A 27,069-nucleotide genomic window follows, 5' to 3' on the forward strand; every position below is an offset into this window, starting at 1 on the left:
GCCTTCAGCAGTGTTTATGATCTCTGCCTTCTTGGTATTGTAGGTCTCTAAGGTGTTGGCATTAGATTTATTCTCTGAAATTCAGTTTTTCCAATCCTTTGTTGTATTTTGGAGGGGAGAGAATCCTGGGTCAGCTCACCCCGCCATTTTGCTCCTGTTCTGCTCTTAGCCTTGTTACCTAATCATTCAAGGCCTCCATTTCCCCTCTTATAAAATGTAGACAATGATACATGTACACATGGGGTTTGGTGAAGGGTAAATTAGTTAATACATTTAATACATAAAACTGTTCTGGCACAAAGAAATCACTTAGCCATTATTATTATTATCATCATCAGTAGTAGTATAATTAAAAGATTAAAATACATAAAATATTAATATTGATTAACTCTGAGTAATGAAGTGATTAGGTTATAGGTACCTCTTTTTCTTTTTCTTTCTTTTTTTTTTGCTGAGGAAGATTTGCCATGAGCTAACATCTGTTGCCAATCCTCCTCTTTTTGCCTGAGGAAGATTCACCCTTAGCTAACATCTGTGCCAATCTTCCTCTATTTTGTATGTGGGTCACCGCCACAGCATGGCCACTGATGAGTGGTGTAGGTCCGCACCCAGGAACCAAACACAGAAGGCTGAATTGGATCACGCCAAACCTGACCACTAGGCCACAGAGCCAGCCCCTTTTAATTCTGTTTTTATGCTTGTAGCTTATCTAAATTCTCTAATAATATTGTTTATTTAATCATAAAAAAATCAATGGGTTTTTTTAAGGTACTAACAATTTTGAAGAGTAACTCATTAAATGGTGAGCCCCTCATGGACCCAAACAGAGTTGGATCTATGATAACATCTGAAAGTCTCTGAATGATCATTTTTAAAGTACTTAATATTTGAATAATTTCCTTATTGTGGAATGTGTGGAACTGCACAAAGAAAATGGTAAAAATCACAAAATCCAAAGACAGACATCATCACATTTTTGTTGTAATATAATTCTAGGAGGTTTTTGTGCACCATATGCACCTAGGTTAAGTGTGGGGCTGACTAGATGGAGGCAGTGCTGCCACCTCAGGAATTTTCCAGCCCCATCTCCCCAGAAATCTCCCATGTAAGACTTTACTAGCAACCCTGTTGATAGATATTTCAGGCCAAAGAGGGAAATTCTTTCATGCTGCCCCTTTCTCAGACTTCTTTTTTTCCAATCAACTTTTCCCGATTCCACTTTCTCTCCCACCCCCACCCTGACATTTAGCAGGCCCTGATGGAGAGCAGATCTCTCCATGTCTTGAGCTCTCTCTCTTTCCTGATTTCTTGCCTTTTTCTCCTTTCAAGGTAAAGGAATAAGAATCTATTATTAAGTAACTGAATATTCTCTTCCAGGCATTACTTAAATTAAATTTGAATAGTGTTAATACAACACAGTATCTACAAATGTGTGTGTGTGTTTGAATTCACTGCAGAGCATTTTAGGAAAACTACTGTTTATTGGTTGGAAAAATTGTGGAAAGAATTGAGGAGACTGCTGTTGCTCAAGTACAGATTCCACAGTTCAGATCCTTTGAAAAATCTAATCTCTATTACAGTGAAATAAAATCCTACCCTAGAAGTGTTGGACTATAAACCTCAAAATATTGGAAGACAAGACTAAATTGCTGCCGATCAGGTCAGAGAATGGGCAGAACGCTGCTACCCTTCAATTGAACCTCTGAAGAGTGTCCTGCTCACTCTGAAGCCAGAGTCATAGTTTCTATCAACAATAAAAAGTGTGCGATAAGAATTCATATTTATAAAGAAGAAGAAGGGAAAATGCATTAGTGTTGTGCTGTTTCAAAAGGCAGAAAAGGCATTTGATCAGATGATTGATTCTCATCTGTCATGAAAAGCTTTCTTATAAAGAAAAAAAGAATCTCACTATGTCTCTAACAGTAAAATGGCTGATTCTCATTTCCTGCCTAATGAATTATTTACATACTCCCCCAAAGGCCATTTATACTCCATCTATACTTAGGCAATGTTCCAGAAGATGGCACACTCATTTATAAGAGAATCTCTTCTGAATTCAATATATGCTGTTCATTTATTCTACGAAAATGTTGGTGTGCTCTACCTCAGAGAGGAATGAAGATCCACATTATGATACATCTGCTCTTCTATGATCACAGAGCAATGAGTGAAGTGAATTTTTGCAAGGATGCCATTATTTGATCAACGAAAATAGACAAAATAGATAATTTAGGGCCAAGCAAGAAAGAGTTTTTGTAACCCTAAGGCATGCCCCAGCCCCTTATCCAGTATATCTTCCAGTCCCATTGCCATTTCTTGACCCTTCCCCCACATTCCTCCTTCCTGATCATCTCCTCCAGGCACTAGCACTCCCTGACTTAGTGGATGTTCAGGGGAATTTAGAAGAGATGGTAGCCTTTAAACTGAGGATGGTGCTTTTAATATCTTAGGAAACTTTCTAAGTGACAAATTGGTTATTATTTTTGGGCTTCCTTCTTTCCAAAGGCATATATTGACAATACCTAGCCCATTCAAATATAGAGTAGCAGGTTTTCCTCTCACAGAGAAGCCCTGTTCTTGCTTTACATGATATGTGGGAAGAAAGATGTATCTTGAAAGCCCTGCAGGCTCCTCCAGTCCTCGGCCCTTCATTACAGAGACAGCCTGGGAGCCTTACAATAGCAGTAGTAGTGGCAGGCTGGTCCCCAGCCGGAGGTCCCAGTGCAGCAAGGGGAAATACAAGGGAAATGGAGATCAGCTGCCTCCCAAAATGCTCAGAATGCCTTGTGTTTCTTTCCTTCTCCTTCCCCTCCTCTTCCCCCTCCCCTCCCCTCCTCCTCTTCCTCCTCCTTCTTCTTCTTCTCCCCAAAGACCCCCAGTACATAGTTGTATGTTGTAGTTGTAGGTCCTTCTAGTTGAGCTATGTGGGACAGCACCTCAGCATGGCTTGGTGAGCAGTGCTAAGTCCGTGCCCAGAATCTCAACTGGCAAAACCCTGGGCTGCCAAAGCAAAGTGTGCAAACTTAATCACTTGGCTAAGGGGCCAGCCCCTGCATTGTGTTTCTTATTTCACATTGCTAGCAGTGTTAATTTACCCATTAACACATCAGCTGAAAAATGTATTTTTAGCTCCTTAAGCAACTTCTTGTGGACAACTTTCCCAATTTTATTTTTATTTAATTATTTTATTGAGGTCATATTGGCTTATAACATTGTGTAAGTTCAGGTGTACATTATTATATATCAGTTTCTGTACAGACTGCATTGTGTTCACCACTAATAGTCTAGCTTTTATCTGTCACCATACATACGTGCCCCTTTACCCTTTCGCCCTCCCAGCCACGCCCTTGCCCTCTGATAACCACTAATCTGTTCTCTTTATCCACGTGTTTATCTTCCACATTTTACAGTTACAGTCTACCTACATTATGGCACAGCTTCTACAGTGGTCACTGCCGACTCATTTCATACTTCTGTCCATTAAAGAATCATTAATGAGAAGATACATTCAGTGTTACTATTACCAGCCAGTATACAAAACATGTACTGGCATAAAGTAAACAAAACAACTCTGAGAATTTTTCTTCAATTTGAGTTTAGCATGACGTGATTTGCTTTTCCATTCTTCAAGACTGTATTGTGTTGATCAACAATTTTTTTCATCATTGTCCTCTGACAGAACAGAACAGAACATTGTGATCATTTTTTTATCCCCTTCTTCCTTAACACTACACAACATGATTTCACTTGTTCCCCTGCTAGAAGAGTATATAGTAATAACCACATGAAAGAATCAAATTCTTCAAGCAATGAAATCCATTTCAAAAGGTAGTCATAACAAGTGCCATAATAAGCCACTTCAAGTTAGAATTTCTTTTCCATTCATAAGAAATGTTGTCCCTTTTAACGAAAGCCTTGCCAGTTAAAGGGATGAATATTTTTGTCAATTATTTCTTTAACATGTTCAGCAAGTTCCTTCAAGCAATGGAGTACTTCAATAACCCTGTTCTTCTTTCACTTTGCAAAATCCTATCGCAAAAGAGATGCTGAAAATTGTGAACAAGAAATAAGAAGGCTTCACTCAATGAATAATTTTAAAAGGAATTTTGGGAGTCGTTTCTTCATAAAGTATGAATTCACTGTTTCAAAAAAAAAAAAAACAAAACGAAAGAGTTGTTCAACTGTATTTGTTAAAGAGAGCCAATGGGTTTTTGAGTGGGAGAGAACTGAAGAACATTAGATGCTAATAAAATCACAAAAATCATTTGTTAAGTTCAAACCATATAAATGCAGAAGTAAGAGAACAATTTTATGACAATGATTCAATGTCAACAGGAAGGACATCAGATACTATTTGAGTAGAATTCTGCAGAATATGAGAAGTACAGCCAATTTTTTCCATAGGATTATTCATGTTCTGCTTCAACGTTGAATAAACTTTGTTTGTACTTATATACAAATATCCACCAACATTTGTACTTGTATTACCTCTACAAAAAACAGTACATCTTTTTCATTCTCTCCTAACTCAAAAAGAGTCTCTTCGAAAATCTTCCATTTCTGAACTTTCATCTGGAAGGGATTTTATTCACAATAGCAAATCTTTTTCATAAGAAAATTATTGTACAAGCAAAGGAAAAATGTTTCCTGCATTGTCATCTCTTGCCTCTGTGGCCAGGTTTAGATATTTTAGCAAGGGTGATTTAGATTTATCACTTTGATCTTTGATAATCTCTGTAATAGTAAATGGAGTTATTACATTTTTTATGATTTTACCCTGGCACTTCAAAATTTACTTGCAATTTTGGAATCAGAAAGTACTTCTGTTAGTAGTACATTCAGTCATTCAAGCCAAAAGACTGATGGCTTTTATATATAGTGTAGAAGGACATTACAACTTCCACTGTGACTATTTTATCTTCTTTGTGAGAATTTCTCAGTCAAAACAACTGTCATTTTTTTTTACTGTCTTTTGTGCTAGTTGAGGAAATCATACATCTCTCATGCTCAGCTGTTAGTACATGCTGGTTTATATCTGACTTTCCACCATTTTCTGTATTTAATGAACAATTACATACTTCACAAAAAGCTTTGAAGGGAATTGTTCCTCATTTAATGAATGTCTACTGTTCACAAAATTCATTACAACATTTACACTTGTGGTTGGGCATTTTGAGGTTCAAATATACACAAATAAAATAGATGAAAGCAGTCATTGCAAGAATTGAAAAGAAGGAATTTTAAAATCTCACAGCCACATCAGTCAGTATGTCTGTCACTCACAAGTCTGCACAGGTCCGTAAATGGGTTGAATAGTTAAAAGGATTGTGATTTGCGAACTAAGAATAAATTGAACTCGATATTTGATGCAAAAAGGTGAACTTCCTGTTTGCCTGAAGGGAGAATTGTACTTATAAGGTCCAATCTTCCAGAACAAAGCCAGAGTTGATCCTATATTTGGTTTTGGTTAGCTTGGTGATTCAAGAGTTGGCAGACATTCAGAAGCAGGAGTGTTTAGGGACTGACAGATTTTCAGTTATGTTCCTGTGGTCATTATAGTAAGGCTGCTATGGACCCAATAACTTTCAGCAGCATGGCCCCTGGATAGAAGAACTTGCTGACTGGATGCTATCTAGAAGTGGGAAGCTGTCGCTGACTGGCTAACTTTCAGGGTAAGGGTGGAAGGGTCGGGGTATCACTGATTGACTGTTTTTCAGAAGCCTGGAGCTATCACTAACTTGCTACCTTTCAGAAGCTTAGTTACTGGAGGGAGGCAGTCATTGACAGTCTCATTATAGGTATGCCTCAGAGATATTGCAGGTTCAGTTCCTGACCAGTGCAATAAAATGAACATTGCAAATAAGGAGAATCACATAAATTTTTTTGTTTTCCCAGTGCATATAAAAGTGTAGTATGTTTACACTATACTGTAGTCTATTAAGTGTGCAATAGCATTATGTCTAAAGAAACAATGTACATACCTTAATTAAAAAAATACTTTATTGATAAAAAACGCTAACCGTCGTCTGAGCCTTCAGTGAGTCGTAACCTTTTTGCTGGTGGAGGGTCTTGCCTTGATGTTGATGGCTGCTGACTGATCAGGGTGGTGGTTGCTGAAGGTTGGAGTGGCTGTGGCAATTTCTTAAGATAAGGCAATAACGTAGTTTGTCACATCAATTGTCTCTTCCTTTCACGAATGATTTCTCGGTAGCATGCAATGCTGTTTGATAGCATTTTACCCACCATAGAACTTTCAAAATTGGAGTCAATCCTCTCAAACCCTGCTGCTGCTTTATCAACTAAGTTTATGTCATATTCTAAATCTTTTGTTGTCATTTCAACAATGTTCACAGCATCTTCACCAGGAGTAGTTTTCATCTCAAAAAACCACTTTCTTTGCTCATCCATAAAAAGCAACAGATAATGTTAAAGTTTTTGTGTGTGTGTGTGATTGGCACCTGAGCTGAAACGTGTTGCCAATCTTCTTTTTTTTTCCTGCTTTTTCTCCCCAAATCCCCCCAGTACATAGTTGTATATTTTAGTTATGGGTCCTTCTAGTTGTGGCATGTGGGACGCTGCCTCAGTGTGGCCTAATGAGCAGTGCCATGTCTGCGCCCAGGCTCCGAACCAGCGAAACTCTGGGCTGCTGAAGCAGAGTGTGCAAACTTAACCACTCAACCACAGGGCCAGCCCTTGTTAAAGTTTTTTCATGAGATTGCAGCAATTTGGTCACATCTTCAGCCTTCACTTCTAATTCTAGTTCTCTTGCTATTTCCATCACATCTGCAGTTAATTCCTCCACCAAAGTCTTGAACCCCTCTGTCATCCACGAATGTTGGAATCAACTTCTTCCAAACTCTGTTTATGTTGATATTTTGACTTCTTCCTGTGAATCACGAATGTTCTTAATAGCATTTAGAAGGGTGAATCCTTTCCAGAAGGTTTTCAATTTACTTTGCCCAGATCCATCAGAGGAATCACTACCTATGGCTGCGATAGTCTGACGAAATGTATTTCTTAAATAATAAGACTTGAAAAGTTGAAATTACTCCTTGATCCATAGGCTGCAGAACGGACATTGTGTTAGCAGGCATGAAAACAGCATTAATCTCATTGTACATCTCCATCAGAGCTCTTGGGTGACCAGGTGCACTGCCAATGAGCAGTAATATTTTGAAAGGAATTTTTTTTCTGAGCAGTAGGTCTCAACCGTGGGCTTAAAATACTCAGTAAACCATGTTGTAAACTGATGTGCTGTCATTCAGACTTTGTTGTTGCATTTACAGAGCACAGGCAGAGCGGATTCAGCATAATTCTTAAGGGCCCTAGGATTTTCAAAATGGTAAATGAACTTCAACTTAAAGTCACGAGCTGCATTAGACCCTAACAAGAGAGTCAGCCTGTCCTTTGAAGCTTTGAAGCCAGGCATTGACTTCTTGCTAACTATGAAAGTCCTAGATGGTATCTTCTTCCAATAGAAGGCTGTTTTGGCTACACTGAAAATTTGTTGTTTATTGTAGCCACCTTCATTAATTATCTTAGCTAGATCTCCTGGATAACTTGCTGCTTCACCTTGTATTTTATGTTATGGAGACGGCTTCTTTCCTTCAACTTCATGAACCAAGCTCTGCTAGCTTCAGACTTTTCCTCTGCAGCTTCCTCACCTCTCTCAGCCTTCACAGAAGTGAAGAGAGTTAGGGCTTTGCTGTGGATTAGGCTTTGGCTTAAGGGAATGTTGTGGCTGGTTTGATCTCCTATCCAGACCACTAAAACTTTCTCCATATCAGTAATAATGCTGTTTCGCTTTCTTATCATTCATGTATTCACTGGAATAGCACTTGCAATTTCCTTCAAGAACTTTTTCTTTGCATTCACAGCTTGGCTAATTGTTTGGTGCAAGAGGCCTAGCTTTCAGCCTATCTTGGCTTTTGACATGCCTTCTGCACTGAGCTTAATCATTTCTAGCTTTCAATTTAAAATGAGAGACGTGCGACTCTTCCTTTCACTTTAACACTTAGAGGCCATTGTAGGGTTATTAAGTAGCCTAATTTCAATATTGCCGTGTTTCAGGGAATAGGAAGGCTGGAGGAGAGGGAGAGAGACAGGGAAATGGCTGGTCGGTGGAGGAGTCAGAACACAACATTTATCAATTAAGTTCGCTGTCTTATATGGAAACAGTTCATGGTGCCCAAAAACCATTACAATAGTAACATCAAAGATCACTGATCACAGATCATAATAACAAATATAATAATAATGAAAATGGTTGAAATATTGTGAGAATTACCAAAATGTGACACAGAGACCCAAAGTGAGCAAATGCTGTTGGAAAATGGTGCCTATAGACTTCCTCGACACAGGGTTGCCACAAACCTTCAATTTGCAAAAAACACAGTATCTGTGATGTGCAATAAAGTGAAGCGCAATAAAATGAGGTATGATATGATCCAGCTATCCCACTGCTGGGTATTAATCCAAAGAACTTGAAAACGCAAAGGCATAAAAATACTTGCACCCCTATGTTCATTGCAGCATTATACACAATAGCCAAGACTTGGAAGCAACCTAGGTGCCCATCAAGGGATGAATGGATAAAGAAGATGTGGTATTTATACACGATGAAATACTACTCAGCCATAAGAAATGATGAAATCTGGCCATTTGTGACAACATGGATGATCTTGAGGGTATTATGCTGAGTGAAATAAGTCAGAGGGAGAAAGTCAAATACTGTAAGATCTCACTCATAAGTAGAAGATAAAAACGACAAACAAACACATAGCAACAGAGATTGGATTGGTGGTTACCACAGGGGAAGGGAGGAGGGCAAAAGGGGTGATTAGACTCACATGTGAGGATATGGAGTATAATTAGTTTTTGGGTGGTGAACATAATGTAATTTACACAGAATTTGAAATATATTATGATGTACATCTGAAAGCTAAAAAAAAAAATAAATCTGTTTAATTCTCACACACACACAAAAAAACGAGGTATGTGTGTGTACTGATTAGCAGTTACATGTAATTAATGGTGGTTACTTGTTCAAGACTTGGGACTATGGCCCCAAATATTCTTTCTTGAATATTTTCTTTCTTTAATTCTAAATCCCCTCTTTTGATCTTTCCTCAGCCAAACCTGCAGGAGAGACCAGGTCTTTATTTGTGGAGGTATGATTTTCAACGAATGTTGCCTTAAGTGATTTAATTGCCAATTACTGTGATTGAAAAATAGCTCTAACTGCTGAATTTTTATAACTTATTGAAAAACACTGAATACAGGATATTTAGGGTGTCCTGACAAAGTGAATATAGAATGCGGGACAAAATCACACAGAATACATATTCTGTATGTTCATGATGGCTGGCAACCCTAGATGGAGTTCATGTCTGAGGCCGGGTCTTCTAGCACAGAGTGTTGGAGGAGGTCATCAAGAAGATGTCACCACTGGTTGACCAGCTCGAGCTGGACTCGAGCAGTCAGAGGCTCCTTACCCTCTCCCCTGTCCTTGTAATGTACGTTCTGCTCACTGTTCCCATAGCTGGAGCAATTTCAAGGATGTTGCTTTGAGAAACTAAGGTATTGTTGAGAACATCTGGACTGAATATGCGACTGAACCCAGTTAAGGCCTTTTATACAAACTTTTAAGATTCTGGTGGGCAGGTGCACAAATCTACTTCTCTTGCAGCCCCCAAGACAAGCTTTGTATGTTAAGTTCCCTTGCTTATTAAACCTGCCACCTACCAATCTGGAATGGCCTGCCGCTTTCTTCACCCTCCGTGTACAAGGACCAATTTATGAACCAACACCAAGATTTCCCAGCAGTGCTCAGGCGGCACCCTAGAGTTCTGTGAGTGTTAGGGCCCAATGCCTCAAGGGGGAAGAAGGGGCTGAGTGAACAGCACTCTGGATTTGCAGTCCCCACTTTTCCCAGACTGTTCGGCATTCCTCATGTTCATGGATTGGATTTCTGGGGAAGGTTTCAACTGGAATAAGAGGTCTCACCTCTAAAATTTTCACAGCCACTGTCTGGCAGTTAGATACAGGACACATAATGGAGTTCTGGCCTCCAGAGACCTGTGCTCAAGATTACTTTCAGTCCCTTGCTCTGTATGTCATGAGAAACTTGAGATACTGGAGAGCTACCAGCTGCTTAAAACAAACAGTAATTACAGCAGGTAAATGTCTGGGTATTGGTGGCTGGTGGTATCTCAGCCTTGGAGAAAGGCTATCAAGAGTAGAGTCCTAAAAAGGAGCCAAGATAGAAGATGTGACATTGAAAAATCAGGATATTTAACTTTATATATAAGCCCCAAATACACAGGCAAATACAAAGGCACAGATATATGCTTAGACAAGAGAGGTTAAGGAAACATAGAAAAACTTCCTCTAATTGGTGGTTTTCTGGGTGAGTGCTTTCCCCTTTAAGCTCTTCCCCGGATTTATTAAGCTTTGTGTAATTTTGCTTTCCAGCTGTGTTTTCAGGAGAGAGGATGACATTCTATACCATTTAGACCACTATATATACAACACTTGATTTTACGTAAACTTATAGCCTTAAGTGACCTCCATTAATGCAGCCAAACCTAACCTGCAGCCCAGGCCCATCTCCTGCTAGCCGGACCCATGTTTTCTCTTGCCCTTTGGACATCTCCACCTGGTCAGCTGGCAGAACCTTAACATCTACATGGCCCACACTGGCCTCATCCCCACACCCTTCCTCATCTCTACCTCTAAGTCAAATCACCACAAACTCTCCCTCCTTCTCTATTCTCAATCTCAGCTAAGGAGCGATAGCTTCACCCTAGTCAGCCAACATTCTCCTTATAGACTTCCCATCCACACACACTATTTCAACAGTCACTGACTAAAACTCTCAAATCTGTCTCCTCCTCACCATCCTCACACATACAGCTTGAATTAAGTGCCTTGTTACTTCCTTTTATTTTGTTTATTCAGTGTTTTTCCTTAGTCTATCAGTTAGAGCTTAACCATAGAAGCAGAAATAATACAAAGAGAGGCTATGTACCTTTACCCTGTTCCCCTGAATAGCAACACCTTGTAAACCCATAATACAGTAACACAACCATGATATTGACACTGATGCAGTCAAGGTACAGAACATTTTCATCACCACAAAAATCCCTCCTGTTGTCCTTTTATAACCACAAACACCCCCATCTCACCTAACCCCTCCCCCATAATGCCTGACCACCACTAGTCTGTTTTTCATCTCTGTAACTTTATGACTTTAAAAATTTATATAGATAGAATCACTCAGCATAATTCTCTGGATATTCATTTGGGTTGTTGCATGTATCAATAGTTAATTCAAATTTATTGCTTAGTAGTGGTCTACAGTATGGACATACCATAGTTGGTTTAACCTTTCGTCCAAGGAAGAACATCTGAGTTTTTTCCAGTTTTTGGTTATTACTAATAAAGCTCCTATTAATAATCATGCAGAGGTTTTTGTGTGAACATACATTTCCATTTCTCGGGAACAAATTCTCAAGAGCGTAATTGCTAGGTTGTATGGTAGTTATATATTTAGATTTATAACAAACTGCCAAAGTGTTTCCAAGAGCAGCTGTACCATTTACATCCTCACTAACAAAATCTAAATGATTGGTTTCTCTGCATCCTCACCATTTGGTCACTATTTTTCATTTTAGTTATTCTAATAGGTGTGTAGTGATATCTCATTGTGGTTTTAATTTGCATTTCTCTGGTGGCTAATGATTTTGAACAGCTTTTCATGTGCTTATTTGATGTCTGCATATCCTCTTCAGTGAAATGTCTCGTCATGTCTTTGGACTATTTTCTAATTGGATTGTTTTTCTATTGTTGAGTTTTGAGCATTCTTTATACCTTCTAGATATTAGTTCTTTTTCACATACATGGCTACAAATATTTTCTTATAGTATGTAGATTGTTACTTCATCTTCTTAACAGGGCTTTTAAAACCGAACAAAAATTTAAATTTTGGTGTGATCCAATTTACAAATTTTTCCTTTTATGGACCATGCTTTATGAGTCAATTCTAAAATCTCTTGACCTAACCCTAAATCCTGAGAGTTTTCTTCTTTTTTTCTAAATGTTTTGTAGTCTTATGTTTCACATTTAAGTCTGTGATCTATTTTGAGTTAATTTTTGTATATGATGTTAGGCTTAAGTCAAAGTTAATTTTTTTGCTTATGAACGTTCAAATGCTCCAGCACCATTTACTGAAAAGGCTGTATTTCCTACATTGAATTGCTTTTGCAATTGAGAACAATAAGTTTGGCACACTTAATGTGGGTCTATTTCTTGGTTCTCTATTCTCTTCCCTTGATCTATTTGTCTATCCCTCCACCAATACCACATAACCTTGATTACCGTGGCTATGTAATGCCTTAAAATCTGATAAACTGATTCCTTCCTGTTATTCTTCTTTTTCAAAATTGTTTTAGCTATCCTAGTTCCTTTACCCTTCCATATAACTTTTAGAATATGCATGGTTGGATTTTTATAGAAATTACAGTAAATCTATATATCAACTGGGGGAGAATTGACATCTTTACTATGGTGGGTCTTCCAATTCATGAACACTGTATGTCTCTCCATTTATTTTGATCTCCCTTGATTTATTTCATAATTTCAGCATCAGTACTGTTAAGCATTGAAGTCCTGAACACGTTTTGTTAAAGTTACATCTAAATATCTAATTATGTAAGTGATTGTAAATGACATTATATGTTTAACATTGGTGTCCATTTGTTCACTGCGGGTGTATAGAAATGCAATTGCTTCATGTATGTTTACGTTGTGTCCTATGACCTTGCTGAACTCACTTCTTAGCTCAAGGAGGTATTTTACTTTTCTTGTAAATTCCCAGAGGTTTTATATGTAGGCAATCATGTCATCTGCAAACAGATGATTTTATTTCTCTTTTCTGGTCTGTATGCCTATTATTGCCTTTTCTTTCCTTATTTCACTGGCTAGGACTTTCAGCACTATGCTGAACAAAAGTGTTGAGAGCAGACATCCCTGCCTTGTTCTCAATGTTGAGGGGAAAGCAGTCATTCACCATTAAGTATAACATTAGCTGTAGATTTTTTTTGTAGATGCTCTCTATCAACTTGAAGAACTTATGCTCGTTCCTATTTTCCTGACAGTTTTTATCATGATGGGTGTTGAATTTTGTCAAATCCTTTTCCAGCATCAATTGATATGATCACGTGATTTTTCTTCTTTAGCCTGTTAATATGGTGCATTACACTGACTGATTTCAAATGTATAATCAGCCATGTATCCCTGCAACTCTGCCTTTATGGTCTTTCAACTGACTCAACCTGGCCCATTCAGATTATCCAGGATAATTTCTCTTACTTAAAGCCAAATGATTAGGGGTTTAATTACATCTATAAAGTTCGATATTAGTAAGAGTTCTCCAAAGAAGAAGAACAACTAGGATATGGAATGAGAGAGAGAGAAAGGAAGAGGAAGTCAAAATCTTCAGGGTGGGCCAGCAGGCTGGAAGAGGTGATGTTTCAGTTGCAGTCCAAAGGTTGTCTCCTGGCAGAATTCCTTCTTGCTCAGAGGAGGTCAGTTTTTTGTTCTATTCAGGCCTTCAACTGATTGGATGAGGCCCACACTCATTATGGAGGGCTCAAAGTTCATCTACTTAAATGTTAATCTCATCCAAACACACTCTCACAGAAACATCCAGAATAATGTCTGACCACATATCTGAGCACCATGGCCCAGCCAAGTTGACATATAAAATTAAAACCACAAAATTAACCATCATAAATACCTTCACAGCAACACCTACATTAGTGTTGGATTGAATAAAACAGGGACTGTAGCCTAGCCAAGTTAATTTTCTGTTCAATCTATTTAGGAAACAGGGATATATAAATTAAAATAACTCTGTAACAATATTTTCATCCTTAAACTTATCCAAAATTTTTTAAAATGACAAAATAAAATGTCTACGAGAATGTAGAGTATCAACATATAATAATTGGTGAGAATATGAATCGGTATGGCATTTTTGGAATGAAATTTTAGCAGTATTTATAAAAGTTTAAAATAATTACAACATTTTCTACTTTAATACAATTTCTACTCAGCTATGTCTTTAAGAAAACATGCATATTTTCCAAAGAATTCATGCTCAAGGATGCTTATTTCTATTGATCATAGCATAAAGTGGGAAACAACTATGTGTCTTTCAGTAGAAAAATAATTAAATTATGGCACACACACACTGAAATTCTAGGTAGTAGTTACAGAAGGAAGTAGATCTACATGTCCTGTTATAGAAAGATCCTTCATTCATTTTGTTAGTTGACCATTTAATTTATTAATTGACAAAAGCAAGTAGAAGACTATGTACCTCACTACTCATGTATGTTAAAAAAATCACAATATGTGTTTATTAAACACATTTACATATGAAAAAGCCTAGAATCAGCTTTAACACACCAGATTGTTAATTGTGGTTAACTCTGAAAAAAGGCTGAATTTTGGAGGAGCATTGTAAAGGGTGGTATTGTGGTTTGTCTGTATTGTTAGAATTTTTTTGGCAACAAAACTCTTTGTATTATTACTTTGTAATTAAAATATTTAAATAAGTCTAACAACAGAAATAGTAGCTGTATATAAGTAAAATAAAGTTTCTCCTACCTGATGGGAAGACAAAATCTGAACAGCTTAATACAACAAATAGCTATTCATTCTGCATATAAAAGTAGACGGGGGTTGGGTTCTCTGCTATCCGCTGAACTAGAGATCCAGGCTGCTTCCACCTTGTAGTTCCACCATCTCGACAATGGGCTCTCCAGATTTGCTGTTGAATAGAAGAAAAAAGTACAGAAGTAGAAAAATGATTCTCAGATGTCTTAGCCTGGAACTGGAAAATATTACTTCATTTATATTTTAACTGCAAGGGCTAGTCACATCACCCTTTCTTGCTATGAGTGTACTTAGTAATGTAGTATTTCCATGAACCTAGGAAGTAGAGGAAGGCAAGATGTGGATGAGCATTTGCAATCTCTCTCACAAACTCTCAAATAGTATGTGTTCAGTAAAGCGCAATTGTTATATAATTTGTTATGACAACAACTCTCTTTATTTCTTGGAGAAGTTTCTGAGAAGTGCAAATTCATCTTGCCATTCACCAACTTTTTCCAGAGCCTAAGACATGATAAGTACTTTCAAATACAGGATTACACCTAATTTTCAAAAGGACCCTGAAAATATCTATAGGAAAGGTTCACCCTTCTTCACCCAATAGCACCTTTCTGCACTGCCTTTTGCAAAAACCTCTATAATCTCAGTAGGCCGAGAATTTTCTCTTTCTTTCTGGTGTATGGTCAACATCTTAACTTGGGAGTCCCTGCCACACACCACCTGACTGAACATGCCTGAACACCTGTACAGGTACCATTAGGCACGCTGAAAACCAGCATGTTCTACTGGGAAAAGTACACAGATGAGAGGCAACAGAAAGATGGTAAATCTTTTCTTTCCTTTTTGAATGAAAGCTAGCATATCTGCCAAGGAACCATTTTCTACCTTCTCGAAGGACTCCAGGGCTTTTAGGAATTCAGCTTCTAAAACGTTTGCTCATACAGTGATTCCCATGGTCTTTCCTTATCTACTATTTATGGAAGAGGCTTTGATTTTGACCACTTAGGTATTCTCACTTAATAGGTATGTATGTTCAATTTCAAATAAGACAATCTATTACAATCCTAATGCAAATATTAGGGTGGTTTCTGAAAACCCTTTTCTAACTTCAGAGTTATATACCAAAAACCAGTAGGTTCTGTGCCAAATCATATTCCACACCTTGAGTGTGGTGAAGATGCTAATGGAGGATGGCCATATGTCTAAAATTCACTGTCCAGAGTGAACTTTACATAGCAGGGGCTATTGCTATCAGAGAGATCCCATGGCGAGGATCAGCCAGGATATGACTGCAGGGAGCTGGAATATTCTGTCAGGGGGAGAGCAGGTGATTCTGGACTGTCTGTTCCACTGAAAGTAGGGCTCAGCCTCCAGAGGAGGACACAGAAGTGCTGGCCATTAGGCCAGATTGCAAAATTGGATGAGAGAGCACAGTGGGGAAGAGCCAGGGAAATGGCGCTATAATGTGGGGAAAAGCTGGAGCTGGACAAAGACGCTGGCCCCTGGGTGGAGGTAGCTCTCAAGCAAAACCCTAGGTAAAGAAAGCCCATAGACAATCCCTAAATTGTGTTTTTCATTTCTATCTCACTTCTTTAGGCCTGCTTTTAGTTCTTTGGCCACAGAGTCATTCTTTTTATCACCTGAGAGACATTTTGGAGTAGTGAGAAGAGAAATGAATTAAGAGACCAATGGTCTGCCTCAGACTGGGAGGAGTGGGAACAATGTGGGCTCCAGACAATTTCTGATCCGGGGTCTAGCCCCAACTCTGCCACATACTAGCCATGTGAACTTGGGCATATTACCAAGCTCTCTGAGCCTTAGTTTCTTCATCTGTGAAGTGGGATTGATAAACCCTGTCTTATAGGATTGTTGGAATGTATGTGCTGAATGTAAAGTAACTAACACAATGCCTGGAATTCACTGGGCCTTTAATGGTTGGCAGTTACTACTATTATTATTTTGGCCCCCAGACCCTACCACCCTCTTTCCTGGGATTTATTTATCCAGGAGATGTCAGAGACTACGAAGTGCTCTAGGACACGATACACCAAATCAGTTAAAGATGCTGATTAGCAAGAAACCTAAGTAAATCTTCCCCTTTAGAGACTACAGTATTTAATTTGAGTTTGGGGGAGTTTTCTTCAGCTGGATGCAACTAAAAGCTTCTAGAATTTGTATAAAGGCCAACTCCTTCCATCCTTTCCAGCTGCCCTTCTACCCAAACTACTCCTATTTTCACTCATTTCATCCCCAGCAAAAGTCTAAGTCTCCCACAGAATTTGACAAATTACACTCAAGATAACCTCATAAAAATGTCGTTTGAGTGGAGCGGGTTCTGGCTCTCTAAGAGCAAGGCAAATAGTGCCAGACCAGTAGCTGCTGGTACCTTAAAGGACTATTACCCTTATTTCTCAGAAACCCCTTGGAGACAACGTGCATAAAACAACTAGTTTGTGCACTATGTCCAATTGCACTGTGACAAGAGCACAGGACAACTTGCATTCCTGCCCCAGGTGCAGATTTCTCTGGTTTACCCATGATCTCAAAGTAATGCTAAGTGCAGATTTGCATTCCAGGTCACTGACTTTCAACTCTGAGATACACTGGAGGGTCTGGCCCCTGCCTACCACTCCCACAGCCTCATCTCCCCCACCACAAAGCTTAATTTAAAATGACCTCCCACTGAAGGACTTGTAGTTTCCCAAGACCCCAGTATGCCCTGTCTCAGGGCATTTACACTTGACTGCTGACATATGGATCGTCCATCTTCACTCACTCATTTTTACTTCTCCTTTAGGTCTTAGAGGACCCCTAACGACAACACCATCATCATTATATAATTGTTGCCCCTAGATGCTAAAATGCTGTGGACAGATGCTGGATCTTCTTTATCCTAACATCCCCAGTACTAGTGTGGGGCCTTCCAAAGAGCAGCTGCCAAATTAATGTCTGGAGAATGTTTGTCCAATTAATGTTCCTTCTACATTCTTGAATAAGCTAAGCAAATACAGATGTATATCTTTTAAATTTTATAGAACAGATTAACAGGGTCAAGAGAAGCCAAGAATTGACCATCTTTTACTTTTTTGTCTCTATTTAATGACCCCAACTATTTTACTGCTGAGTTCATATAAATTTCCAAGGAAATCCCTCTTCCAATTCCATGTTATCTTGTTCTGGATCACTAAAAACGATGCATGGTTTCCAATTTGTATTACAAAATAACAAAACTCTTACTCTTACAAACAGTAATAAATGTGCGAACAATGTCATTCATAAATTATATTCTTAAGCTAATTAAACCTCCTGTTGAAAGAAATATTTGAAAAACACACACACAAAAAGATAAATCTCCAAGTTACCCATATAGAATAGGAATACACAGACATCATATACTGTTTTCCCCCCAATCTCACTCCGGCCTGCCACTATTTCAAATGTTGACTTTCCTCTTCAGACACAAAGTGAAGAATCTGCCTCAGTCTTCACTAAGGGTAGGAGAAGCTGGAACTTGCACTGGTCGTGGCAGTAGTGCCAGCCCTGACTACAACTCTGGCTTTGGCTCTCTCCCTCATCTCTCAAAGCCTCCTCATAATGGGATAGGAAGCACCTGGGGTTGGTCCCATGGTTCTTGGCCAAAAACTCCAGCAATTTCATCTTGCTGGTTTCAGCATGGGCTCTTGGACCCCATAGGAATTCACAGCATGGAGGATCACTGTTGGCCACCTGCCTGTACTCCAGGTACTTCTCCTGCACCAAATCTTTGGTAATGAACTCCCTGGGTTCCCCAAAGATGAAATGCTTCATCCCAGAATATATATCCATCATATTCAGCAATTCCCAGACTTCCTCCTCAATGGTGCAGTTGTCCTTCGTGAAGATCACTGCCAGGATAATTATCAGGAGGCCAGTCTTGGGCATGCCCCCTTCCCCACTCAGCCTTCCATCATAGGTGGGGTCTAGTTTGTTAATAAAGGCATAGCAGTCACTGGTGGGGTTCACGTCCTTCACATCAATGCCAAAGACCAGTTCTGGGCACTCAGAGGCTCTCCTGAGGACCTCAGGGAAGTGGTCTTTGTACTTTTTGATGACGTTGTTCAGCATGTCTGCCTTTCTGATGGGCTCATTCATTTGATACTTCAGCAGGAGGAAACTGATTAATAATTCAACTTTTTCATCTAGAGAGTCTATGGGCAAATTCTCAGTGTCTTGCAGAGATTGTGAAGTGCTTGAATTTTCCACCTTTCCATCTCTTCTTGGATGCTTCAGACCTCATTTTATTTGCTTGACAAGGTGGCTGTGATGATAGCGGAAGAGGAATAGGCACTCTGAGAACCCTGGGGAATACTTGGTGTCCCAGGAGTAGAACCCTCCTCCATGGTGCAGGGGATGAGAGAAGAGGAGGAGGAAGAGGGAGCCTCATTCTCAGCCTCCGGAACCTGTGTACCCTCCAGTCCCTGTGTCTCACTGTGGGCCTGAAAGCGTTGTTCATGTGGGAAGTATGAACTTTCCTTATCACCAGGCATGATGGCTCGTGTGGGTGGCAGCAGATAGGAGTGTCAGCAGGAGGGTGGTCAAAGAGAGCTCACAGCCTATTGGAGAGAGGGGAGATATGACTGGTCTCAGCCAATAAACTTAACCATAACAGCTCTGATGCAGGCTGCCTCTACAGGTCTTCTCCTGGGAGCAGTGCTCTAGGCCTTCATAGGTCTTCTGTCCTATACCGCCTGTTCCATAATAACCTGAATGAGGAAGTGAAAAGACTCCTCAGGGTGCAGCCAGCCATCTCAGACTGAAAATTCTCAGGGCTGATGGTAGGACAGGCGAGGGTGAAGTCTGTGGGGTCCCTTCTGTTGTAAGGTGTGTCATCCCCTCAGCCCTCACTAAGGGTCTTCACCTTGACTCCTGACATTGATTGGAACATTTCTTTCTCCTGAACTAGGGCTGTGCCCCCTCAGACTAAGGCAATCACTTCTCTTAGATCCCTGAATAGGAAGTCAGCGGGTGCCTGAGTCTAACAGATTTACCCAGAGCTGCCTGGGTCTAACAGCAGGAGTGGGACTTCCTCTGTTCTGGGGTACGTAGTCCCCTCAGCCTTCACTCAGGCCCTTCACTTTGATCCCTGGAAGGCCCTAGGTCACTTCTCCTCTGTTAACCTGAGGCCAGGCCCCCTCAGGCCAGGCCTCACCTCCTTGTATCACCCAAAGTGAAAGTCAGGTGGCATCTTAGTCTGAAAGCTATTTTGGGGCTTCCTAGGGATGACAGCAAGGACGAGGGTCTGTGGAGCCCCTCCATTCTTGGATAAGTGGTCCCATAATTCCTTAGTTAAGATCCTTACCTGGACACCTACAGAGCTCGGGAATCTTTCTTCTGCAGATCTGAGGCCACTCCCTCAGACCAGGCCTCCACAAGCCCGAGGCCCGAGACTCCAGAAGAGGAACTCATGGACAACACCTCTGTCCACCTCTGCAAGGCCTTCCAAGGCTGACAGTAGGGATATGGCTCTTTCTCTTTTCTGGGGTGAGTGATCCCCTCAATCCTTACTCAGAGTCCTCACCTGGACCCCTTATAGGCCTAGGACTCCTCCCTAGTGCAAGGTCCTCATTTCCTTGAGACTCGCACCCCCTAGAAGAAAATGAGGGGGCGCCTCAGTCTGACAGTGATTCTAGACCTCCCAGGGCTGACAGCAGGGGCAAGGCTTTGTGGGAGTCCCTCCTTTCTGTGGTGGGCAGTCCCCTCAGTACTCATTCAGAATCCTTACCTGGACTCCTGGCAGGGCCAGAGACTCCTCCCTCTCCTGACTTATGACTGCAACCCTCAGACCAAAGCTCTCATCACTCTCACTTTCCTGAGGAGGAAGTTAGGAGCATCACTTCCTGCCACTCCTACCTGGGGCCTCCCAGAGTGGACAGAAGGAGTGGGGCTCTGTGTGAGACCCCACCCCCAACTGTCTGTTCTCACTCAAGATCCTCACCTGGACACCTACAGGGACTGGGAATCTTCTCTCTGCTTACCTGAGGCCACACCCTTCAGACCAGGCTCTGACCTGGATGAAACCCCCTAGGAGCAAGTCAGAGGCTGCTACATCTGGCCACCCCTGCCTGGAGCTTCCAAGGGCTGACAGCTGGGGCATGGCTCCTTCTTTTCTGGGGTGAGTGGCCCACCTTCAGCTCTCATTCAGGGTCCTCCTCTTGGCTACAGTCTTTTTGATTAGTTGCTTCCTTGATTAAGGTTCCTTGGCTGATTAAGGAAGTAATCAATCTGTGTGCATTTATCAAACTGAAACTCTCATAGTGATTGAGTCTGAGTCCCAGGCTAGATTTTAGTTAAGGAAGCTGCAACACAATGCATGTGTCCAGAACAACTGCTGGACTGCCAGAGAAAACACACACACACACACAAACACACACACACACCCCTTCCCATTGGAGGTCTCTTCTTCAGCCAGACTTAAACTCTTGGGAATCTTCTGTTCCAAAAGATTTACTTTCTACAGGGTAGAGATTCATGTAGACACATTTTTTTAGGCAGTTTAGTCGATACCCCTTGGAAATCTTGTATCACTTCCTATAATCATGAAGTGAAGATTTGTAAGAGTCAGCATAGGCCCACTGGGTGGATAAATGCTTTTACCTGACTTTTGACTTCTAATCATTTGACAAAGAATTGAAATAGTAAAGTACGACAGCACCTTAGAAAATGTCATTTTATGGATGGGGAGCCTGGAGCACAGGGAAGTGGTGATTTGTCCAAAATCACAGTTTGTGCCAGAAGGAGGATTCACATTGACACCAGATGTTTCCATCTTTGTACTCACAAGGACTGGGCCATCAGAGTGAGGGGTGGAGTGTTTTGCAAGTGATTTGTTATTCATCAGTTAAAATACTGAAGTGGTGCTCCATGACTATTTTCTCACTGTAAGAATTCCAAACATACAGACATAACAAAATTGTCTCTTGGCTTATTTTTAATCCCCTCCCTCATCCCCACCACCATAAAACCATATTATGAGTTTATTCTGAATGGATATAAATGTGCTTATTACTGTTACATAAATGTAATAATAAAGTACATATTTTTTTTTCAATTCCCTCCCCTCCAATTAGTAATACATCTTGAAGCATGTACTGTATCAATCTTCAGAGTGGCCCTAAAGTCTGTAAACTGAGATAACATTATTTTATTAATATTTTACATATTGAACATGTCCTCACTGACATTTTATATATTTGTTTATATGTCTAGACTTTGCAGTCAGTCTATATAGATTTAGCATTTTTCCTTATTTAAAAAATAAAATAAATGACTAAGCCTGTAGTTAAAACTCTAATGCATATTTGTCTGAAAATATTTTCTTGAGGTCACATGAATGTTGGGATATATAACTTGTGTTCCAAGTACTGCTCATAAGAATTAGTAGGCCATTCTTTCCCTGGGTCATGAGAAATATGAGAAGCAATTGAAAAGATTGAATATTTCTATACTATACCTCTCTGCCTTTTATAGACTTACTTCTGCATTTCCAGTTCTTGATCCATAAGGTCAGCCCACAAAGCCCTGTTGATCACAGTGATTAAACGTCAAGTAGCATATTGTGAAGCACAGGCAAAAGCTTAAAGTCCTAAGCACGAAATCCAGTGAGAAATTTTCCATTTGAGAGATCGCTGAGAGATTATGCTGTGAAGCAGTTTCATCACCTAGTCCATTTTGCATTGGAATCATTTTATAGCTCTTTAGATTTATTTTGTTTACTTGCATTCCTTTTTTGAGAATGAGGTATGAGAATAAGGCAGAATCAAGTTTTATGTCTTCATTTGATTCTTTTTGCAACTCTCATGTACTATATTGTTAACATAAAATGTTTTTTGTTCTTCTGTTTCCTACATCTTTGGGGGTTTCTAGAGAGAGATTATTTGTTGAGTATGTAAAATTAATGTCATCTAGAATTTTAAAGCTTCCTTCTTCATTTCATTCAGTATTTGCGCCTACACCATGCCTCATTTTAGAGCAAAAGTTCTTTAAACTGAGTACAATTCTGAATTACACTAACGTATGGTATTTTAATACCATAGTAAGCACAATTGTCAATGGCCATAATATACGTTAAGTCAAAAAGTTGAAATAGAAACATTTTTCTGTAAATGTAACAAATGGACTTCTAATAATAGCTACATTTTTAGTCTTTTATTTCTTTAATAAGTTTTTACTTTATAAAAGTCTTAGGTCTACAGAAAAGTTGTGATGATAGTACTATAGACATATACTACACCCAGTTTCCTCTAACATTAATATCTTCCATTAGAATGGTACATTTGTCACAATTAATGAACCAATATTGATCCATTATTATCTGAAGTCCATACTTTTTGCAGATTCCCTTAGTTTTTACCTAATGATCTTTCTAGATTCCAGGATCTCATCCAGGATACCATGATAGATGTGGTCACCCCGTCTCCTTAAGTTCTTCAGTGGCTGTGATAGTTTCTCACACTTTCCTTGTTTTTGACAATCCTGACAGTTTTCAAGAGTATATGTCAATTATTTTTTGTAATGTCCCTCAATTGAGATTTTTCTGATGTTTTGTTATCAATTTTATTGACCTTTCTAAAGAATCAGCTTTTGGTTTCATTGATTTTCTCTACTGTTTTCCTATTTCAATTTTGTTGATTTCTGTTCTCATTTTTACTACTTCAGTTCCTCTCCTTGCTTTAACTTTAATTTGCTCTTCTTTCTCTTGTTTCCTAAGGTGGAAGCTCAGGTTATTGATTTTAGATCTTTCTTCTTTTCTTATACGTGCATTTTATGTTATAAATTTCCCTATGCATCGCTTTAGCTGCAGCCAACAAATTTTGATAAATTGTATTTTCAGTTTTATTTATTCATTATACTTAAAATTTCTCTTGAGATTTCATTTATTTATGGTTTATTTTGAAGTGTATTATTTAATTTCCAAATATTATGAGATTTTCCAGCTATCTTTCTGTTGTTTCTATCATAAGTTTATTGTGATCTGAAAACAGATTTTGTATGACTTCTATTATTTTAAATTTAAGGTATGTTTTATGACCCAGAATATGTGACTATCCCGTGTGAACTTGAGAAGAATGTATATTCTGCTGTTGTTGGGTGGAGTGTTTCCTAACTGACAATTAGGTCAAATTGATTAATAGTGTTGTTCAGGTTATCTATATCCTTAATGATATTCTGCCTGAATGATCTGTAAATTACTGACAGAGGCATGATGAAGTCTCCAACTATAATGCTGGATTTGTCTATTTCTCCTTTCATTTCTATCAGTTTTTGTCTCATGAATTTTGATGCTCTGTTGTTAGGTGCATACACAGTAAGGATTGCTACATTGTCTTCTTCTTCTTTTTTTCTTTTGAGGAAGACTGGCCCTGAGCTAACATCTGCTGCCAATCCTCCTCTTTTTGCTGAGGAATACTGGCCCTGAGCTAACATCTGTGCCCATCCTCCTCTACTTTATATGTGGGATGCCTACCACAGCATGGCATGCCAAGTGGTGCCACGTCCACACCTGGGATCCGAATGGGCAAACCACGGGCCACCGAAGCAGAATGTGCAAATTTAACTGCTGCACCACTGGGCCAGCCCCATGCTATGTCTTCCTGATGAATTGACTCTTTTTTCCCCCACTTTATCCCTGATAATTTTTCTTGTTCTGAAGTTTGCTTTATCTGACATTCATATACTACTCCAGCTTTAAGTAATGTTAGCATATCTTTCTCTATCTCTTTATATTTAACCTCCTTGAGTCTTTGTATTTACATTGAATTTCTTGTAAGCAACATATAGTTGGTCTAATTTTTCTATTCACTCTGACAATCTCTTTTAGTTGGCATGTATAGACCATTCACATGTAAAGTGATTATTTATATAGTTGGATTAATATGTACCACCTATGTAACTGATTTCTATTTGTTAAATCTCCTCTTTGTTTCTTTTTTCCTCTTCATTTTCTACCTTCTCTGACTTTATTTATTTTTTTTGTGAGGAAGATTGTCCCTGAGCTAACATCTGTGGCAATCTTCCTTTACTTTGCATGTGGGACACCACCACAGCATGGCTTGATGAGCAGTGTGTAGGTCCGTACCTGGGATCCAAACCTGGACTTTCTTCTTGCTCACATGTTTTCTGACAAGAAGTCCACTGTAATTCTTATCCTTATTCCTCTATAAATAACTTTCTTTTCCTGACTTCCTTCAAGATTTTTTCATTGTCTTTGTTTATGTGCAGATTGAATATGATCTGAGTAGGTATAGCTTTTTTTTTTGGATTTATCTTGCTCAGTGTTCTGAGATTCCTGGATCTGTAACTTGCTATCTGTCACTAATTTTGGAAAGTTCTTAGAAATTATTACTTCAAATATTTCTTCTGCTTCATTCTCTTTCCTCTCCTTCCTGTATTCTAATTACATGTATGTTACACCTTTTGATATTGTCCCACAGTTCTTGGATATTCTGTTCTGCTTTGTTTTCCTTTGTTTTCTTTGCATTTCACTTTGGGAAGTTTCTATGGACATATCTTCAGCTGATACCCATTGTTACTATATTGGGGCCTTGTTGGTTTGGTGGTAGGGTATGGGGGACAGGAAGCATTACATAACCTTCTGATAAGTTTCAATCTTTTAGAGGGCCTGTGTCTCAGTGCTGTGGCCTTCACAATTGTTTCTGTCTCTCCTCCAGTGACATATCATTTTTGCCCCTTTCCTAGACCACAACATTCTCAGTCTTTGTCCTTAAAGCCTTGTTCCCTGTTGACTATTAACTCCCCTCTCTTTAGGTGAGACCAGGAAGGCTGTCTTGGATGGACTGGAAGGCCAGGATGGATTGGGGAGGAATTCCCTTTCCCAGCCAGGATGAGATTTCAGAATTATGCTCTGGCAAAGTATTTTATGCTAGAGAGTAGACCTTTTTTATGGAGAAGGTTATGGGAGTGTTTAGTAATGGTTACTTTCCCCTCCCTCTGCCAGAGCCAAGAGGGATCTTTCTCGGCTCTTTACCCTGAGAACTTAGTAGCGTTCCTGGAGAGAAAGTCCATGATTGTGTAAGCATATCTTCGCAGCTGTATCTCTCTGTATGTGCCTGTCTTACCAGAATCCAGGGTGGCATTTTTAAAAGGTAAAACCAGGACTCACATAAGGCAACCTGAAGTCAGTGACTCTACTTCGCCAGCCAGAAGGAAAAAAAGAAGAGAGAAAAAAGACTTGAAATTCTACATCAGAGCTTGAGGTTGTGTTTGTGGAGCCCAATCTACTTTAAAGACAGGAAAGATGAAATACAGAGAGAAAGCCCTGTTTCCCCAAATTAATACCAGCGGTATCCTTCAGGCAAGTCAAATACTTTATTCTCTCTAATTTTCTCAAGATTCCCTACTGACCTATTCTTTACTTCTAACCACTGCAGATCCAACTGTTGACAGGAGAAATACTATGTGGTGAAAACACAGGTATGCCTTACTCGGACTCCTTAGGCATAAAAGAAGAGTTAATCTGAATGAATTGTTGGGTGATCGAGGTTCTTATAGTAAAGAAAAAGGTTTTAATAAAAGCATTTATTTACTTTCAAAAAGACACAGGGGTTACCAGATATAGGCAATTTGTAGAGCTGTGCCTAGGTATTCTCGTTGCGTTTACTTTTCCCACCTTTAATGTTTTATACAATCAGTCCCAGGTCTGCTAATGAATTTTAACAAGAGAAAATTCCCAACTTGTTCCAGTGTGCTTTAAACACTTTCCAATACAAGTTATATGTGGCGTTTTCCCCCAATGGGAAAAATGAAGTTTTGAGATCCCAGACTTCACTTCTTCCTGGTCCAACTTTGATGTTTGACTGTGAATAGCCTCAAGGGATTTCACAAAAGCCCTGTACACCCAAACTTCTGTTTAATATTGCTCTTGCTCTCTAGCAGAGTTTACTTTTCATGTATGTTTGATTTCATTTGTGTAGAGTTCTGCTTTAACAATGGCTGTTTGACTAACCTGTAGTTAAAAGTGAATTGAGACCCACTACACACCTATTAGCATGATGAAGATCCAAAACAGCGAAACCACCAAATCCTGGAGAGGATGTGGAGCAAGAGGAACTCTTATTCATTGCTGGTGGGAAAGCATAATGGTACAGCCACTTTGGAAGACAGTTTGGTAGTTCCTTACAAAACTAAACATACTCTTACCATATGATCTAGCAATCACATTCCTTGCTATGTACCCAAGTGAGCTGAAAACTTACGTCCACGCTAAAACTTGCGCTGAGGTTTTTATAGCAGGTTTATATATAATTGCTAAAACTTGGAAGCAACCAAGATGTCCTTCAGTAGGTGAATGGATAAATAACCTGTGGTACATCCAGACACTGGAATATTAGTCAG

The 27,069-nt window shown here is 39.4% G+C and overlaps 1 long non-coding RNA gene and 1 pseudogene across 1 annotated transcript in view; both read right to left on the reverse strand.

Annotated features, from left to right (window-relative positions):
- The window catches only part of LOC139042716 (uncharacterized), a 69,099-nt gene that overhangs the window by 30,907 nt on the left and 11,123 nt on the right, over window positions 1-27,069 (reverse strand). Inside the window, exon 2 of the long non-coding RNA XR_011499776.1 lies at window positions 14,674-14,836. This is a non-coding gene — a long non-coding RNA (uncharacterized lncRNA). The remainder of the gene's footprint in view (window positions 1-14,673; window positions 14,837-27,069) is intronic.
- On the reverse strand, window positions 18,168-19,262 carry LOC106838789 (melanoma-associated antigen B16-like; annotated as a pseudogene).

The sequence above is a fragment of the Equus asinus genome, chromosome X (genome assembly GCF_041296235.1).
Source record: "Equus asinus isolate D_3611 breed Donkey chromosome X, EquAss-T2T_v2, whole genome shotgun sequence".
Classification (NCBI taxonomy): Eukaryota; Metazoa; Chordata; class Mammalia; order Perissodactyla; family Equidae; genus Equus; species Equus asinus.